Source organism: Mesocricetus auratus, unplaced genomic scaffold (assembly GCF_017639785.1).
Source record: "Mesocricetus auratus isolate SY011 unplaced genomic scaffold, BCM_Maur_2.0 Super-Scaffold_100023, whole genome shotgun sequence".
Classification (NCBI taxonomy): Eukaryota; Metazoa; Chordata; class Mammalia; order Rodentia; family Cricetidae; genus Mesocricetus; species Mesocricetus auratus.
The window spans coordinates 23,632,924-23,652,844 of record NW_024429204.1 but is presented as its reverse complement, the minus strand read 5'-3'; the positions used below and the strand labels follow the sequence as shown (position 1 = coordinate 23,652,844).

General features: G+C 42.3%; 1 long non-coding RNA gene across 1 annotated transcript in view; it reads left to right on the top strand.

Annotated features, from left to right (window-relative positions):
* The first annotated feature begins 14,107 nt into the window (after positions 1-14,107).
* LOC110342556 overlaps positions 14,108-19,921 on the top strand; it is a 95,062-nt gene continuing 89,248 nt past the window's right edge. The window contains exons 1-2 of the long non-coding RNA XR_002384661.2: positions 14,108-14,212; positions 17,594-17,638. This is a non-coding gene — a long non-coding RNA (uncharacterized LOC110342556). The remainder of the gene's footprint in view (positions 14,213-17,593; positions 17,639-19,921) is intronic.

Below are 19,921 nucleotides of genomic sequence, written 5' to 3'. Positions count from 1 at the left end.
ACAAGTGGGAGATTGTTTGTGTGTGGTTAAATTATAAACTTGTCAGAGTTCAAACTCAGAACACTTCTTAGCACCTGGCAAATGTAAACCTTTTCTTCTTCCCTTTTGATGTTTTTGGGGGGAGGTGCTTCCTCAAAAGACAAAATCTTCTTGCTCTAACAACTTGGCTTAGGTAAGAGAAAGTTGACAGTAAGTGCGATGGAAACAGCTACTCCATACACTATTTCAAGGCTTGCCCTGAAATGGGAAATCTGGGAGATGGCCCCGGGCTCCATTTGGAGGGATAACCACACTACAAAGCTGAAGACAAAGGAAGATTAAGTGTTCTCAGCCTTATCATGGGATTGGGGTTTCATGCCTGGGAGGCCGAAGCTTGAAGCTGTGTTTAAGCCCAGACAGCAGCAACTTGAACTTCATTTCTACATTGCAAGCTGGATGGTGCACAATCATTTCAAAGGGCAGTGGTCATCTCAGATTTTAAGCCATTATATCAACAAGGGGGAATGATAAGGAAATGGTTCTAAGAGAGAGGGAACAAAGAGAAAGCTTTTACCACTGCATTCCCCTATCCCTGTCTATCTCCTTCCTCCTTAATATCCTAGGTTTTAAATCTAAATTTTGGTTCCTGGCAAAATCCGACAAATGTCTGCTTGTTTAAAACAAAAGCAGCTACAGGATTTGAATTTTTTTTATTTTTAGCATTTGTTATCAATGGGGAAGGAGTAAGATTTGAGGCTAAAGGGGTGGCAAGAAACTGTCCACTTTGGTCCCCTCTTGGAAATGAAGAACTTAGGGACCAGCAAGGTGAAACGGAGCACCCAAGGTCACACAAGTGGTCAGCCACAGGGTCATAGCCAGGTCACGACTCCTGCCCCCATCTATTATGAAGCCTTCCAGACAGGCTCTGCAGCAAAGCTTATTGCAAAGCAGTTAAGGACGTTAGACCGTCTGCAGATGTGAATTTAAAGGCTATTTATTTGTTTTACTGCAGATCATGACTTCCCTTCCATCCGTCTTCTTGTTCCACGGCCAGATTCTGCCCTTTGATGTGCTTTGTGGCATTCTTGTTGCCTTTGGCCCGAGTCTGAAGTTGGGCTCGACCTGAAGCTACTGGTGCCTTTGTTTGCTTGTGAAGGACTTCCCCTCCCTGTGGGAGATGCTGCAAAAGCAGTTGTCTTAGAGTTGCTTTCTGCACAAGATGCATCCTGCTGTGCCTGTCAGAGACCTTTTGGGCTGAGAGGCGTGATCAGTCCAAATCTCCCACCCAAGTCAAGCATACTTTCCAAATATGTTTTGGCCACTGGTCATAGAGGTTTATGGTTTAAAGGCACCTTAGGTGCCAACGATTATGCTGATTCCTTTCTGTAGGTAAAGAAATTGAATCTCAGACATGAAATGTTCATCCCCTTGCAGGTGACAGAGCTAAAGCTGTGATCCAGGTTCCAACAACACCAAGGCTACCATTCTGTCCTTCCTGCCACCCAACCTTGATGGGGTTGCTCTACAAATTGTTCGGGGGGGGGTTGTCCACTTATTATTTGCTTGTTTGTTGTTTTTGCTTATTTTATTGTCCACAATTAATTCACAACAGCCTTGTTTTACCAGGCACTAGTAATAGTCATGAGTACAATGACATTTTGTATCATGCGGGAAAATCCACTAAGTCCTCTGATGACCACATTGGTCCTTCATGTGGCCATGGCGAATTATGATCCACTTGGCTCAGAACAACACAGATTCATTGTCTTATAGTTCTGGAGGTCAGAGGTCTGAGTTGTAGGTTTCAGAGCTGGTGGAGTTGTAGGTTTCAGTTGGGCTCCTTTCGAGGCTATGAGGGGAATCTGCCTCTTTGTCGTTTGTAGCTTCTGGAACCTTCTTGCATTCCTTATCCCATGTCTGCTTCCTTCGTCTTCAAAGTTTACCCCTCTAGCCCTGTTTCCTTTAGGTCTGGCTCTGTCTTGCCGATGTAAGGTCCCTGTGGTTAGATGCATCTCGGTAACATCACCATGATACTATCAGCAAAGCCAGTCTGTCAAATAAGTAACAGAGTCACAGTTTCTTAGAGTTAGGACATGAGTTTGTTCAAAGAACCATCACTGTGTTTACGATGAAGATCACTGACAAAGCAGCCCAGAAACGTCACGTATAGGACACAGGTGTCACAAGTGTCACCCATCGTGAAATCAGGACATATTTACAGGGGGCATTGCCTGGACAAAATTATAAGGCCTATGATGGGGAATGTCTTTCTGTATATGTTTCTCTTGTTGGTTGATGAATAAAACACTGATTTGTCAGTAGCCAGGCAGGGAGTATTGGTGGGCCTATGAGGTGAGGAGAATTCTTGGAGGAGGAAGGCAGAGAAGAGCCGGCAAGGGACACCATGTAGCCACACATGCTAGAGCATGCTCCAGTAAGATGAGACCACATGGAAATACTTAGATTAATAAAAATGGGTTAATGACTAAGAGAGAAGTAGCCAATAAGAAGCCTGAGCCATTGGCCAAACAGGTTATAATTAATATAAGTCTTTGTGTATTTATTTGGGGCTGGAAGGTGGCAGGAGAAACAGAAACTTCTGTCTACATGCCTATATAAAGTTCACAAGCCAGGGCAAATGAGACAGGGAAAGACATGTAAAGAAGAGTATTATTTGAACAGTCCTGAAACGAGAGAGCCTTGGCAACTCTGGGGAATTGCACAGTACTCAGAGTGAGTCCAAAAAAATCCATTATAAGCTAACATCTCAACCTGAGCCTGTAGGGTGCTTGGGAGAAGAGCTGAAACTGGAAACAGGAGCTAACTCAAGGTAACAATGGAAACAACACAATGTTAGCAAATTTGAAAGACTTGTAACAACAGGCTTGAATTTATGAGAAATAATCAGAAATAACCAGGAGTTGGGAACCCTCCCAAACAAATTGTCTGGCTAGGAGAGATCTCAAGGTGAGCAAACATTTATTTAAAGAGGGAAGAGGGCTGCAGCGAACATCATGTTTGGGGGAGTCACTGAACTCAATGATATCACAAATGGATAGACTCATTGTTACCAACAAACATGGAAGTGTCTTGATTTAGACCCAGCAGTTCATTGCTAACTGCGTCTTGGATATGATGCTTTATTTGAAAATTCACTTGGGGTAATCCTTGTCTCTACTTTACAGTGATAGTCTTGTCCCAGTTTGTGGAGAAGAAAGTAGGTGACCAAATTGGAAAGTTATAAAGAGAGGCAAAGAAGTCATTATCTGTAGGTCCGGTTCTATGTTCTATGCTTTTTAAAAAAATATTTCCTTACTTTTTAAAATTTCCTACTTTCTTTCAACTCTTCTGCTGGCAAGTATGTGTCCAAATGATGAGCTGCTATAGGTTGGAAGCCATAGGGATGTGTTGTTAAGGTTTGAGATGTGGTGGTCTCTAACATTGTGCTGTAAATGGTTGTGCCCAACTCAAGAGTTCCAGGAAGAACATCACAGCGACTGTATGTTCTATCACAAATTGAATGATTGCTACTTTTTTTTCAGCAAGCATTTATACTAATAGTGCTCTGAGTTTTCTATCTAACTCAGGAGATACCAGAACATACAAAGCACTGCATTTTGAGAGGATGGTTTAGTGTCTTGGATCTGGCATCTGGAGACCAATGAGGCAATATTAATTTCTTCAGCATGCTCACTGTTACCAGGGCATTTTCAAGCACCCTTTCACTCTATTCAACCTTTTTTTATCCTGGTTTTGAACAAGAAAAGAATTGGGACATTTTCCAAGCACATCGCAGGAGCTCAATTAAGGATTACAGAACAGATCACGAGGACAAAGAAGTGACGAGCTGGAGACATGTTGCTCACTTTCTCAGAGCTACTAATTGGCAATACTGAGCTTGGATCAGCGTCTTTCTAGCTCCTTCCATAGTTTTGACTCTGTGCTTCTGGTGCCTGGTGAAAGCCATGTCAACATTTATGGAATTCTTGCTGCGTGTCAGTCACTAAAATGCCTCACTCATATTAGCTCTTCTTTGTCATTGAAGAAAATCCTTTGTGGTAGAGGCTATTAGGGTCTCTGTTTTCATATTTTTGTAACAGGGACTGTGGGGAGGTATGTAAGTTGCCCAAGATTACAACTTTGTGAATTTTACAGAAGGATCCAACACAGATCTATTCCAGAACCCATTTCACAACAACCCTGGTTTGCAGAGCAGGACCACAGACATTTTAACCAAATAAGGGCACCATAAGTCTGAAGGGGAGGGATGGTGAAGATGTCAGAGTTGGACCAACAATTAATGGGCCACCTACTCATACCTTCTTATCTGGCATCTTAAAATCGGGTTCAGTGGTGCCCTAGAGCTCATGGTCGTATTTTAGCACAATGTAGACTCAGAAGTCACATCAATTATGCTTCCCCTGCCACCACCACATTTATCACTTATGAAGTTTCGTCTTCTGTGGTTTAATTTGAGTAATGGTTGACAGTGCTAACAGTTGGAATGGTGTGATCACCATGAGTCCTTCCAACATCCACACTTCTAGGGAACTAATTACTTGGTGAGATGTTGACTCCAGTTTCTAATATATCTATGCTTTATAAAGTTCTTTACAGACCGCATGGCATTCTCTTGATAACCCAGAAAACATATGGTTTAATCCTCTTGACTTTTCTTCTTTTTTTTTTTTCTTTTGGTTATATGAGACAGGGTTTCTCTGTATTGTTTTGGAGGCTGTCGGTCCAGCCCAGCCTCGAACTCACAGAGATCCGCCTGCCTCTGGGATTAAATGCATGTGCCACCACCGCCCGGCTCCTCTTGACTTTTCTACATACACCAAAAACAGTGGATTCTTCTGTTGGGAAGAATGTTATGTAAATGTTCACTGCATAAGTTTCACAAAGAATACTTTTCATCTTCTCTCTACCTTTACTTCCTGGGTATTATTTCTACTAAATAATAAAACAGAAGTGTTGAAGACTACAAATGTAATACTACATTTTCTTTCTCTTTCATTTCTATACATTTTTTATCTCATGTTTTTGGAAGCCCTACTGATGGGTGCCTAGATGTTTAGTACTGTTTTAACTCCTTGGAGAATCCATCCTTTTATCATCATGTGATGTTCCTTTTTATCACTAGTAATATTCCCCCTTCCAAGGTTTATTTTATTCAATGTTTCTATATTTCCTTCAAACTTTTAAAAATATTTTAAAATTATTCTTTAATAGTTTCATACTTGCATTTAATGTGTTTTGACCATATATGTCCTCCACTACCCTCCAACTCTACCCTTAACCTGCCTTCTTCATGACTTCATGTTCCCTTTATTATTGTTGGTGTTCTTACTAATTGTCCCTGAAACCAGTTAATGCTACCCATATGTACTTGGGTTCAGTGCCATCCACTGGACATGGGCAGCCTACCAATGGAAACATCCCCAAAGAAAAGTGACTTTCCCTCCCTCAGTAGCTATCAGCTGTCAATATCTTCTCTGCTAGATGTAGATCCTCAAGATCCTCAGAGTGCCCCCACTCTGCCAACAAGCATGCTGGAATTTCGACTGGACTCATCCTGTGTAGGTCTTGAGCAAGCAACCAGAGCTGCAGGGAGCTGATGCATGTGACAGCCACATCACGTCTTCTTCTGTTCTCTGGCTCTTCTTTCTTCATAGTCTTCTCCCTTTCTCTGTCTCTTCAAAGCCTTCTTCCGTTCTCTGTCTCTTCATAATCTTCTTCCATTCTCTGTCTCTTCCATTCTTTCCACTTCCCCTTCTGAGGTGTTCTCTGAGTCTTGCATGGGGAACATTGATTTAGATGACCCATTAGAAATCACTTATTCTCAGTACCTTGATCCTACATAAAGTAGGGTTTTGTCATTCATCTAAAGCCAGTGTTGCTTTCTGTCATTTTCTCCTAAGTGAAAAGCTTATGTTCCACAGGAAAGGTGAGCTATAGCATCCTAGTGGGGCTTCATGTCTCCTTCTCTTAAGGTTGTATCTATGAGGAACTCTCTCTCTGTCTCTGTCTCTGTCTCTGTCTCTGTCTCTGTCTCTGTCTCTGTCTGTCTCTCTCTCTCTCTCTGTGTGTGTGTGTGTGTGTATGTGTGTGTGTGTGTGTGTTTCTCTCTCTCTCTGTCTTCCTCCCTTGCCTCCACCACTAAGTATGCTTGTGTTTTGTTGCTGCTTTAGGATCTCCACCATTCATCCCTGTGAAGGTCATAACTCAGAGTATGTTAAGAAAATACAGTGAATACTGTAAATTCCCATATGGCTGTGATTCCCAGGTCTTGTATAACCTCATGCTAGCCCATTACTAGCCTTTCCCTTTCTCCTAAAAAGAAAATTTCTGGTGCCTTCAGCACTAGTTAATCTTGTTATTATATTATATCATGGTGTAACTTTCCTTTGATTTTAGGCAAGTTTGTTATTCTCTGATTTTTTAAAAGTTGTAAACTTGAGAATGTTTGATAACGAAGAAAATAAATTTTGTTATGTTTAGGATTAAGTTTTCTTTATTTTACATCTTTGTTTTTTTGTTTTGTTTTGTTTTGTTTTGTTTTTTGGTTTTTACGAGACAGGGTTTCTCTGTATTGTTTTGGAGGCTGTCAGTCCAGCCTGGCCTCGAACTCACAGAGATTCACCTGCCTCTGCCTCCCAAGTGCTGGGATTAAAGGCATGCACCACCACCGCCCGGCTTTTTTACATCTTATATAGAGTTAAATATCTTTTACAACATTCTTTTTGTTTTATTTCCATATATATACATATATATGGATGCCTATCATATTAATTGACTAATGCATATTACAGACAACATATTATACACACATACACATGTTTACAGTATGAGCTTGAGGGTGGTATTTGTTGTATTTTGTGTTGGACTGCATTAGTTGGGCAGACCAGTCTGGAGCTCACTATGCAGTCTCCATGCCTTAAACTCAAGGTCTCCCGTGACAGCATCCTGAGTGCTAGAAATTGAAACCATGCACCACAACCCCTGTCCTAGCTCTGAATTAACAGAAATGTTTCCCTAGCACAGAAAGCCAAGTGAGGCTTCAAAGAATGAGAACTGTATTCTTAGTTGCAGAATGAATCTACTTTATGTAAGAACAAATTTGATTGGAAGAAAATCATTTGCCCACTTAGTGAATGTCTTGTAAGCCATTTGATATATAGTCCTCTCTCTCTCTCTCTCTCTCTCTCTCTCTCTCTCTCTCTCTCTCTCTCTCTCTCACACACACACACACATACACACACACACTAAGTGCCCAAACACACACATTAGCACACACACATACACAATATTTGATTCCTGGTCATTATAGGAGTGGGATTTATGATTGAAAGACTGGTGACATTTTGTAACCATTTTGTTTGTTTTTTGACACATGCTACCAAATTGCTTTTCAACTTAATAGTGTCAATGTTTCCTTTCTTAGTATTGTCTCACTATGTATCCACAGGTGTTAAGCATTCACACACACACACACACACACACACACACACACACACACACACACACACACACACACACACACCTTGTGGTAATTTAGAACCTTAAAGTGGTATTCCAATAAACTTTAAAAGGTTTCCATTGCCCGGCGGTGGTGGTGCACGCCTTTAATCCCAGCACTCGGGAGGCAGAGGCAGGCGGATCTCTGTGAGTTCAAGGCCGGGCTGGACTGATAGCCTCCGAAACAATACAGAGAAACCCTGTCTCATAAAAAAAAAAAAAAAAAGGTTTCCATTAATTTGAATATGAGTAAGTCTGCCAATGTAAAATCCCACACTCAGGTTTTCACTTCTATTGTGAGTTTTGTTTCATGATCACTGCTCATTAACATATTAGAATGTCAGATCCTGGCTTCTCTTTGAGAGTTTTAAAATACAATACTTATTGTTATTAAATATCGCAAAATTGGTCTTTACAAACCAATGGGGGTGCCTAATATGATAATTTAAAGCTGTCTTTTTTCATATGTGCTTGGTCTCATCTGTAGAAAATGAAACTCGAAGCTTCAGTACAAGGCTCAGAGGTCTGCATTGAAGATTATATTTCAATTCTGTTGATGCATGCTTTTGATTTCTGTACTCCTGTTGCCCTCCTGGGTATCTTGTTAAACCTCCTTGGATCTGCTTTCCAAGTAAGATGGGCAGAATTTGCACCCTGGAGGAGGAACTTAGAGAGCCCTGGTTTCTCATTTGGCTACTGCTGTTATCTCAGCCCCAGGACTGGCTCAGCTGTGAGATATCTGCAGCTTGACGGTTTGATTTCCCTCATCTCTACTTGCAATAACATCCATTTTACTAGACTGAAGATACCACTTAAAAGATGTTGTTTGTGGTCCCTGGGTGAGATGATGTGAATCTCAAAGATGAGGAAAGAGGGATCTATGGACCATGAAGAGAAAATAGTTGACCAACTTTACTCTGTTCACTCTGTGTGGCAGGCACTATGAGAAGCACGTCTTTCCTCACGTTTCACACTAACTCTGAGAGAAGTGCTATGACCACTTACAACAGGGAGGATAACGTTATCATTCACCACCACTTAAGAAACTTCTGGAAGAACAGGTTTGGGGATGGAGACCAACAGGTTCATTTTAAATTAGTCAAGCAGATGATGTTTCTTCAACAAGGAGTGGTGACAGCTAAGAAGACACCAAGGGGAATGCCTGGGCTAGAGATATGAATGTGGAAGTTACCAGAACATAGATGTCAATAAATGAAGAGAAAAACCTGACCTGTAAGCATGTGTGGGGCACCAGATGGAGAAGAGATGGGGTTCCAGGTCTGAGACCTAGATCTGGTATCAGTGAGGATGAGAATTAACCAGCAAAGGAGAGTACTGGAATCAGAAAGTGGGGAAGGAGAGAATCCAGGAGTGTGGCATACAGAAGCCCAGTGAAAACAGAAGATTTTGGTATTTGTAGACTAAATGAATGAGGCAGAAATCTCAGTAGAATTCCAGTCCAGGTTTCTTTGGCTCAAGGTCCTCTACAGATGCATTGTACCACGGATGTGAAAAACATCTTCTTTAATGTCTAAATAGTAAACATTTAAAATTTTGTGTGTCAATATGCAGGATCAAAAATATCAGGCAGGCTTCAATCATCACTGAAAATAGAGTTCAGCTCAAGGGCTATAAACTAACAAAAACAAAAACAAATTTCAAAGAACAAAAGGCTTCCGGTCCTTGGTTACCACCTGAACTTCCTCATATCATTCCTGTTAGCTCTAGAAAATTTTGCTACTTGATGAGTCTTGGGCATCATGTTCTGTTTTTCTCTTTTTCTTTGTTGATATATACATATCATATATAAATACATATACACATAAATACATGTATGAAAATATATATTATGTATACATGAATGCATAATGCAAAATGCACATACACGCATATGACATGCACACACATGTACACGAATACCTTCTCAGTCTATGCAATGTTATTTGCATGCATGTCTTCAGGACTGACCATTTGGTATTCGAAACCAGTTCATGTGGCCCTCCCCCAGGAGGACTGTTTTTCCCAGTCTCAACATTCCAGAGTTGTAGTTTGAGTGTTTCAGTATCAGAAAAATGCCACAGTCACTCAAGTGGGTTCATTTCATTAGTATACTTTCAGACTCAAAGAGTTTCCTTTCTATAAAGGCAGCCAGTGTCTAACCCAGCTCTTTCCTTTCTCCCCAGGCACTATTTCCCATTCTGTTTTGCATAGCTACATAGTTGGTAAAGAAATGGACCCTTGGAGCCAGCGATGAATTTGCATGCATGTGTTTGTCATAGATCATGACCTCCAAAGTGATTTCTTCCCTGGCAGTGTGACAAAGGAGAGGGTATTCCCCTTTTCTCTTATTTCCCCACTTAATGTCACAGGCAAATGCACTGAAACCTCAAGGAAGGTACAGATCACCCTGTCCCCCAATGTCACAGCAAGGGTATCGCTATGATTCACCACAGCACATGGAGTCTGCTTACAGAAGCACCTTCCCAGGAAGGTGAAGTTCAAAGTTAGTAACACTAAATTCTCTTTCTCTTCACTTTCTACTAAATGTCAATTTAATGACCTAAAGATATCTGTTGTTTGTCCTTTCCTCTTGAAAAGCATGTCATTAGTATGAGCCATCATCCTACCTCAATCCCCTCAAACCTGCAAATGTGGAATCCACTCACAGACGAGCCTTCAAATAATCTTGGGCCATTTTATTTCCTCACTGCCACTCTCCTCAGAACTGTTCTGGAAGGACAAATGGCCACCTTGTGCAAACAACAAAATATGCTTTCCTCATCGTCTCTCTGGACACGTCTATTTGCAGGTATTTGTAATCAATCATGAAGTGATTGCTGCTGAAAACCCTACCAGAGGTCAACCTACCTACTAGTGATTGTTCCTACTTAGGAAAACATCTAATTAGCATAACCAATGATGGTTTTTGTTGAGTAGGCTTTGTACATAGAAGAATTATAAAAGAACATTGGCTTCCCAGACATTTGTAGTGGCCAGTCAATGATTTTAGGAAACCAATCTTTATTTCTTCTTGAATCTGGAATGTGTCTGTCTTTTCCAGACTCTTCATGACCAACTTAAAGGGAACTACTCTATTCTGCAGCCTTGATGATGTAAATAAAATGAATAATAAACTGTCTTTGAATTTCTAACTTTTCTTTTTCTGGACCCAGCAAAATTCCCGAATCAAGATAGATAATCAATGAGTGTATTTTAAGGTTTGCTAAGCAGGTGCTTATTTGTGGATAGTTGGCAAATTTGAACGGGCCAAGAAAGGGTTAGAAGACTGACTCTCAGTCGTGGTTCATATACATGGAGACCCCTGTCAGCAGGTGATGAATGTTTTTGATACAGAGAATAGTGTTGGCAGACCTGGCATAGAGCTGTCATGGAGATCAGCAGAAAGGGAACTTCCAGAGGCCACGGGGAAATATTGAGCAGAATGCTGGCCAGAATAGGGGTGATAGATGAGGAGTTAAAGTGTAAAGCCAGGGAACTGTGTGGCAAAGGCAAACTGTAGAGATAAAGGTGGTTGGGGGGGCAGGGGGCAGAGAGAGACATAAACAGAGAGATAGTGAGAGAGATAGACAAAAAAGAAAGAGGGGATGGGAGGGGAAGAGAGAGGAAGAGGAAGGGGAAAGAGGAAAAGAGAGAGGAGACGAGAGGAGAGGAGAGGAGAGGAGAGGAGAGGAGAGGAGAGTCTGAAGACATATGTAACAGGCTTGTTTCCCTTTTTGGCATCATCTCATCTTCAAAACAGATTCAACACTGCTTTCTTTTGAATTGTGGAGGTATCAAGAATAATCAGTGTTATTCATTTGTGTATTATCAACTCCTTTTGGTGCATAAATTAAAGGCTGACAAACAGAAATTTATAGAAAATATACAAAGTTCTATTAAGGTAGTCCGGCCCCTCCTCCCTCCCCCAGTGGAAAAGAGAATCCATTTCTAAGACTTTTGAAGTCACCAACTATTTATAAAACTTGCCCTGATGGGACCTAAGGGCTGGTGACATATACAAAAGAGCGTTGTTTTCTCTAAGTCTGCTTGTAATCTTTGCATGGACTCATATGTCACTTTGAAGGGTTAACAGGAACCTAGATGTCATCTTGTCAACCACTCTGATGGCTTCCAGCTGGAAGTCATCTTGCTCCGACCACCCTCACATCCCCATCAGCCCCTTTCCTGGCATCACATTTCTCTCTACTATCAGATACTAGATGTTAAAGTACCTGTTGTCTCCTTTTCCTAAAGGTAGGCAACTTGAAGGAAGGAGCCAGAGCTGAGTCACCAAGGGATTCTGCAGAATATGCCAACTTGTCTTCCAATGATAGAAACTCACTACTTGCTTATTGACTAGATGGATGGGTTGGATGATTGGATGGATGGATGGATGGATGGATGGATGGATAAATTAGTAGGCACACTACTAGTCTTGTTCTGACAGGTATTCCAGCATCTTATGTTCATTTTCTAGGCATTAGCATGAAGTTAGACATTCTAGGAACTCATAAAAAATCAGTGAATGAGTTCTGACCCCAAGAAACCAATTTTAAATGATCAGGAACTTTGTTTTCTGTTAGATTACTTCTTTTCTAAAGGAGAACGACACTACAAGGGCTGGGCTACAGGTTAATGCTAGCTAGAATGTTTCACCAGCCTAATCAGGGCTCTGGACACTATCTTTAGTAGGGAAAAGCAGAGATGGGAGGGAAGGGAAGGATGGAGGGAGGGGGAGGAAGAAAGGATGGAGGGAGGGAGGAAAGGGGGAGGGAGAAAAATAACACCATGTTTAGTGTGCACTGTGTCCTTTTCCCTGAACATTCAGCTTATGGTTTGGGATGGAGGTTGACAAAACCAGCCTGCAGCTACCCGCTTCATCAAATGAAGTCCAACAGAGGAAGGTCCAAGGTGTGAGTGTTTCATGGTTTTACAGCAGAATTGCTGTGTGTCTCTCTAGAAAGTGTGGCCTCGGAGCAACAATTTTCTGTGTTCCCCAATTGTCCGTTTACCTTCCAGTGTTTCTCACTTTTTCTACTTATATGCAGTGGCTTCTGATCTCTGCCCAGGATCCTAACCACACATAAAAGCTCTGTCTACTTTTCCTGGCTTCAACAAACCCCTGACACCTCTGTGGCCTTGACAGTTCTTTCTCAGGAATTGATTAAGCTCTTTCCCTTTTACCTGCCCCAGTTGTGGTTCCCAGACCTTTCCAGTGTCAGTATTCCCTGCTCTCTGTTCCTGTCACACACTGCCACTATAGACATGGTATCCTCTAAGGACACTCCTTTAGCCGACCTCAGAGTTGCCTTGGCATCCCTTCACTTCCCAAGTCTCATCTAAAATGCCATTTTCTCTGAAAGTCAATTTTAGAAAACTTCACCTGGAACTCTAAGTCCTAGACCTGTCTTCACCATATTTTCTCCAGCATTTATTCCATGAACTCTAGATGGCTTTGCAGCATGGTTCTTTCTTAACGAGGCAAACAGCTCTCCCTGAGAGCAGATGTCTCTAGGATGTGGCCCATAAAATGTGGTCCACATAAGGAGGTCAGTGCCTGATGAATGAATAGTAGCTGATGTCACTCTTCTGATTCCAAATAGTCAGGTTGAGGGCAGAGTGCGTCAGTAACAAAAGCACTGTGACAGAAACTCATCTTTCCATCCACAATAGGATATGTGCTTATGCTTTGATCCCCTGAGAATAGCACTTTGTCTTATCCAGGAACAGTTGTAGTTACCAAGGAAAAGGTGTGTGTGTGCGCGCGCGCGTGCATGCATATGTGTGTGTGTGTGTGTGTGTGTGTGTGTGTGTGTGTGTGTGTGTGTGTGTGAAGACTTGCTTGTCTAATGGAGAGAAAGTCTTTTGGCCTCACTTGCTACAAACAGCAAAGGGAGAGCATGATGTTTCCCGGGAAAGCAAATCCAAGCCCAAGTCAGTGCACAATCTTGCGTTTTTCTAAGTGACAACCTTAGGTCACAGGATGGGTGTGGGTCATATGGCTTCAGATAATGGCCCTACATTTAGGAATTTTGTTCCAAATATAATCGTATTCCGATGGCCAGGGAGGATTTATTTATGTATGAAAACGAGGACCCTGTGCCTTTTGAAATCAATCCCTTTATGCAGTAGCCTGTGTGTGCCCATACACATCACCCTGAGAAATAACCCCAGAGAGATTGTTTGGCAGCAAAGTCATAGGCTGAGATGCTTAATTTCAAAGCAACATTTATTTTTCCGCTAGTTTAGAACATGCTTCCCTCAGGAATAGCTTTCTGCCTGCCTCAGAAGTGCTGATGTGTGGATTGTGTAATGTCAGCCCTCCTGTGTACCCCAATCTGTATATCGTTCCTCACTGCAGGAGGCATTCAGCCCTCCCCTTGCCATTCCCTACCTTGCTCGTTCCTGAGAACTGAAAATTATTTCTGCCAAGAGGGGAATGAAATATACATGGGACATATAACCAAGTAGATGGGTTTATTTCTGAGGTAGACCATGCAAGAAAGGAAACCCTGTGATGAGATTTCTTTTCTTTTCTTTTTTTTTAAGAAAGGAAGAAAGGCCTTTCCCCCATCCCCCACTTTGAACCCCTTCCTGTCTACCTTGTTTGCTAGGGGGCCTCTTGTAGTGAGCCTTACTTCCTGGGCTGCTCTGAGAAACGGGAGACAAGGGAGCTCAACCAGAGTTTCCGTGTTTGCTTTTAAAGCAATCCCAGGTAAGAAGGGGCCCATTCACACCCGTCCAAGACAGCATGAGGTGGCTGGGTGGAGAGGAATGAAACCCCAGGACATCTCTGTCCTCATGACCCTGCCCTGTGCCCTTCTGATCAGAATGTGACTCCTGACTGAGTTTTGAGGAAAGTTCTAGTGCCTCGAGCTATTTGTAGACTTCCTTTTTCTCACAGAGTTTGCTCAAGTGTATCTGGTCACATGGATCTGAGTTACGCCCACTCCTAGTTCCTCTTTGTCAGGTGGGAGAACCTGGCACATCCCCTACACAGGACTTCCAGTGAAACCGTGACCTGTGGCTAAATAGTCCCCACCTGTTAGGTTGGCAAGGAGCTTGGAGTGGACCAAGCAAAGCTTGCCCTGGCTTTCATCCCGCTCCAGATACACGCCCATTCCAACCAGCACGGAGCAAGCCAGGAGATGTGTTCCAAGACCTTTCCGTGTGGGCTTGTGGCTTCGCCTCTCTCAGGCTGTTTTCTTACCTGTCAGGGACTAAACATCTCTTTCTTGTGGATTTTCCATTTTACGGGACTGACAGGCTGGTCAAATAAGATGACAGTCATGCAGGTTGGAAGCAGTTTACAAAGTACGTACCCCCACGCCCATCTCTGCTAGCATCAGGTGTCAGGGAAGTGGTATGACAGGTTCTCATCCTAGCTCTGGCTTTGTCTGAGAACCACATGGAGCAGAGTGGGATAATTAACAGAACTTTTGGTCTCCTCTGCAGAGTTGACGGGAAGGGTGGGTTGGCAAGGGCGTTTGTTTCTTTCGGTTTTAACATTTCTCTGCTGAGTTTTGCTCTACAGTCAGAGTTAGAAACTGCTAGTGAACAAGAGGAGTAGATGTTGTAAGAATCGAGAATGTGTGCATTAGGGTGGGCAGGTGGGAAAAGCCTAGAAAGATACTAGGAAATTTCAGTGGAAGTGGTTTGTGCCAAGAGAAAACAGACAAGGGGGATGATGGGTAGAGAAAAATGAAGAGGGAGGAAAATGAAGCATTGCGGTGGCAGGGATGGGGTGGAACACCAGTATTGCACCCAATCTGTCGTGAAAGTGGTGGTGCGTGGGTCAGGGAATCCAGAGGACTCAGGTGTCTCTCCTGGTGATCACAGGTCGTCTTCCTGGTCCATGTCCCTACACGGCTGGTCCTGTCATTGTGGAGTTACCTGCCTCCTCTGAAGTCCCCTGAAGGTCATGCTTGTTCTTTTACCATAGAATGTTCCTCAGAACCTATCAAGGTGTCTGGACAGTAAAGAACTTGCCTCAGCATATTGTTCAAATGGCAAGCATTGGGTGTTAGGCAAGGACTCATTTAAACTTGAGTCTACCACAAATGTACTGGCATGTCCAAGACCTATATTTTTGTCTCTCACATTTCAAAGACCTTTTGTTGAGAGTTCTGAGGGCTTTGGGAATTCAAGTATGTGCATAGCACAGTACTGAGATTCTGGGTTCAGTTCAGTGTGATTCCAGATTTGTATAACTGGAACACATTAATTTAGCCAATGCTTCTGATATTTGAATGAACTCACTGAGCTACCCAAGGATCTTCCTAAATGGCGCAGGCCAATTCAGTAGCCTGAGATGGCACATTTTGAATAAGTTCATTGTCATGTCAATTTGGCCAGTGGTTATCACCTGTGGCGTGACAAAAGCACTTTCTCCCCGTTGAGTTTGCTGTGTCTGTACCCTGCTTCTCTGGGAGGGCAGGTGGTCAGGCAGCATCTGTAAGGAACCAAATGGACCTGCCAAAAATTCCACAACCCTAACCTGGAAAGATAATTTAAAAAATATTGGCAGAAATATTTTGCTGATTAGAAGTTGAGGGCTTTCTGGGTGGTGATGCACGCCTTTAGTCCCAGCACTCAAGACAGAGGCAGGCAGATCTCTGTGAGTTTGAGGCCAGCTTGGTCTACAGAGCAATTTCCAGGACTACAATGAGAAATCCTGTCTCAAAAAACCAAATAAAAAAAACAAAACAAAGAGGGAAAAGGAACGGAGGACTCAACTAGTCTGAGTGTACTTTCGGTCTCCATTATTTCTCAACCCTCGATCATGTGATTTTTTTTTTTCAAGTTGCTGCCAAGTCTTTGTCTCAGATCATTAAATCCATCTCCAGAAAGTGGCCCCGAGACGCAGGTTCGAAAGGATGATGTAGGTCACATGCTTTTCTTGCACTGCACACTAAGTCCTTACTCTCTCCTCACTGACTCAGCACCACAGGAAGTAAAGCGGTTTCTGGAGGCATAGAGGTCTCAGTCCTTTCGCTTCTAGGAGGAAAGTTAAGCCTTGCAGAAAACACAGTCCCTTTCGCTTCCTCTCTTTAGGTGGCGTGAAACCCCCAGGTGGGTCTCAGTTCTGGGACAGAGGGAAAGAAAGAGTGAAAGCGAGAAGTTCTCAGAGGGACCTGACTCACAGCTCCTCAGGGAGAATCAACCAAGCTGGGAGGCTGTGTGGGGGATGATGCTGAGGGCTGCTGGGAAAACAAAGCTAAGAATCATGGGAACCTCTCCACCTTTGCATGACCTCATTACGTAAGCCTTCCTGGTCCTTACCTTTAGACACATTCCTTTTATTTAATAACGTTCAATTTCATAGTCTGGCTTTCTAAGGCGGATATTGTCACCTTGTTTGAGCTTCATGCTGCCCCTTGGTGTTGTTACTATAATCATTTCTCAAGCCCCTAGCTAACGAGCTCCAAGGGCAAATTCCTCAAGTGCTTTTCCATCAGAGTGTGTATAACCAGTCTTTCTCAACTTCCCACTGTCCTCCTCAAACCACTCTTCCCGCTTCCAGGCACCCATTCACCTGGGCTGGCTCTAGACTGATCAAATGACATAGTTTGTGGTCCTCTGTCAACAATTCCCAGTTCAGGTACATGCCTGCTCCAATTCCATGCTTTTGCCCTCAGTTTTTACTCCACATAACCAGGAGTTAGGGAAGGAATCTGATTACCGATGTAATCCTAAAACCATCTGCTTGATTTATCACTCCCAGAAGGAATTTACATTTTAAAAGAAGAGCTTCTTTAGGCAAAGGAGTCTTTACTTTTGTGGGTTACTACAATGGTTTTCTCATTCTACTTATTCAGAGATTTAAATATGCAAATGTGTAGGCCTAAGGGTTTTGCATTTTGATGATCTCCATGGAGCACACTTAGTTTAGAAAACTTTCCAGGTGACTGATGCTCACTAAGAGTTGCAAATTCTTGACTGATATGGAAGCTGGTTACATATGGGATATGAGGAAGGTAGGTTTTTGTTTTTGTTTTTGTCTGTTTTGTTTGGAGCATCCATTGCTATGTAATTAAACACCACATAGCTTAATGAATTAAAAAACCAAAAGATAACCCTTTTCACCATTCTTCAGGTTGACTTCAATCAACAATGGACTCTTGGCTCCAAGGAGTATGAGGTGAGTTACTTTCTCTCCACCCTGATTGTCTTTGAAAATCAGAGCAAACTTAAATCACATATATGTCCATCATTCTTTCCTCTCTTTATGTTTCTCATGGAGTTAGCTTGTGATCCTTTACACCAGGCTCACATCAGCACAATCAAGTTTCTTATGAGCTACTTGGCTTCGAGACTCTAGGGAAAGATTCTGTCAGACTCCTTTAAAACTAACCCTGAAACTGACTAGCATGGCCTCAACTCTCTAATAGATAAAACTAAGGGAAGGAGCCACTCCAGATTCAAGAAGCCAGAAAGATTGCTTTGGTGAGTCGAGTAGCATGTGTGCGCATAGGAATGGGAGAAATTGACGGTGTCATCTTTAGAAGCTTTTATATTTTCCAAGTATCTTTCACTTTGCTCAAGAACAGCAGCAATCTGTAGCATGTCTTACCTCGGAAGACTGTTGAATCTGGCACAGAACAGACGGGACCACAATGTCCATTTGGACCCTGTGAGCATTCTGACACGGCTAATTCTTGTTATGAGAAGCACGAACACTTTTGGGACACATTTTTGTTTGTTTTGAATACTGCTGAGAAGTGACCTGATTTGACAATTCTAATGTGAAGAAACCATATATGTATTACACTTGTATAAAAACCTAAGTCTTATAAGGGAATCATATGGTCAAATGGAAAGAATATGGGATGGGCAAAGAAAAAGAATATATATATATATATATATGCCTATGTAGATGAGTTCTCTGAGATGATGGTTTGTCTCCAGAAAAGTGCATATGATGTCTTCTTATTGGGCTTTCTTTTTTGCTAAGGGTGACGGTGATTCCTTTAATATTTACATTATATGAACTTGTTTGCTACTAAGCAACAATCCTTTTTCAAAAATGAGCCACCATCACAGAGCCATTTAAGCTCATAAGAACAAAAAATATTGTGTTAGCCATTTATGAGGAAAGGAGGGACAAAAGAACTAACAGCTGAGCATGGGTTATAACTGAAAATATGAAAATGAATACACTAAATGAGCTATCCAAAAGAATTTCTCAGATATTAATAAGTTGTGTGTGTGTGTGTTTAGTTCATTTTCCAGAACACTGACTCTTATATCCTTAGAAAGGTCACAGCTTCTGACACATTTGAAGAGGGAGACTTGAGGAAGCATCGGTGCTTTAAGCCAGAGGATGGCAGAGGTTGAATCTGAAGTCAGCATCAGAGACAAAAGAAGAACAGATTACAAAAGATGGGCCTGGTGCCTGGAACTTCATACCTGTGTCATCTCCTTTGTGTAAAAGGGGAAATCCACGGATCCATACCTACCCCTGATACATCACTGCGTCTTTGGCTTTATTGCAGCAAAGCTAAGAGAACAATGCCTACATTATTTCACAAGATACCCTTTGATCCAGCTTGGAACTAGTTGCCTACAGTTGTATTTGTTTTATTCCACTTTGTACTGCCCTAGTGGAATGCCTGAGACTGGGGACTTAGAAGTGACAGACACTCATTGCTTATACTCCAGTAGGTCGGGATGTCTGAAGTCAAGAAGCTTACATCTGGTGAGGGTCTGCTTGCTGTATTATCCCAAGGCAAAAAGTGGAAGCCCCTGAGAAGGAGCAAAAACATGTGAGAGAAGGAAAGGATCCAAACTCAGTCAGTCTTTCTTTAGGAACCCCTCCCTGAATGACTAAGTCACTCCTGCAATAAAGGCATTAATCCACTCACAAGGCAGAGTCCCATAAACTAATGTACTCTTGAAACTGTTCCATCTCAACACTGAGGGATTGAGTTCCTCCCATCCAGATTTCTCAAGCTCAAGCAGTGCTGTTACTGTCTTATATCTCTAGACATAATCTTATATATCTAGAGCTTCTTTCGAATGCACAGGTCAGTGGTCAACGATACAGAAGAACATCAGGGATCTGATCTGGAAGTTCCGTAAATAGCAATCAGGGCAACGGTTGTCCATGCCCGACCTTGTACTCTTGGGACTGGGGCATGACAGCTTAGTGGGAAGGAAGGAAGATCACTAGAATGGCTTATTGTCTACTGTTTAGAAGCCACTATGCTGCCTTTTTTATACACTATATAATTCCATATTCTCATTATACATTTCCATAACTCTACAGGCAAGACAGCTGCTATTTTATGGAAGTGGACAGGAAAGCTTAGGGAGTAAAGCAACTAAGAAAGGAAAAATTCAAAATCTAAAGCCCTTATTCAAAGCCTGTTATATAATGGTAAGATAAACAACTCAATCCTATCGGTTTAAGGAAAAGCTGCAC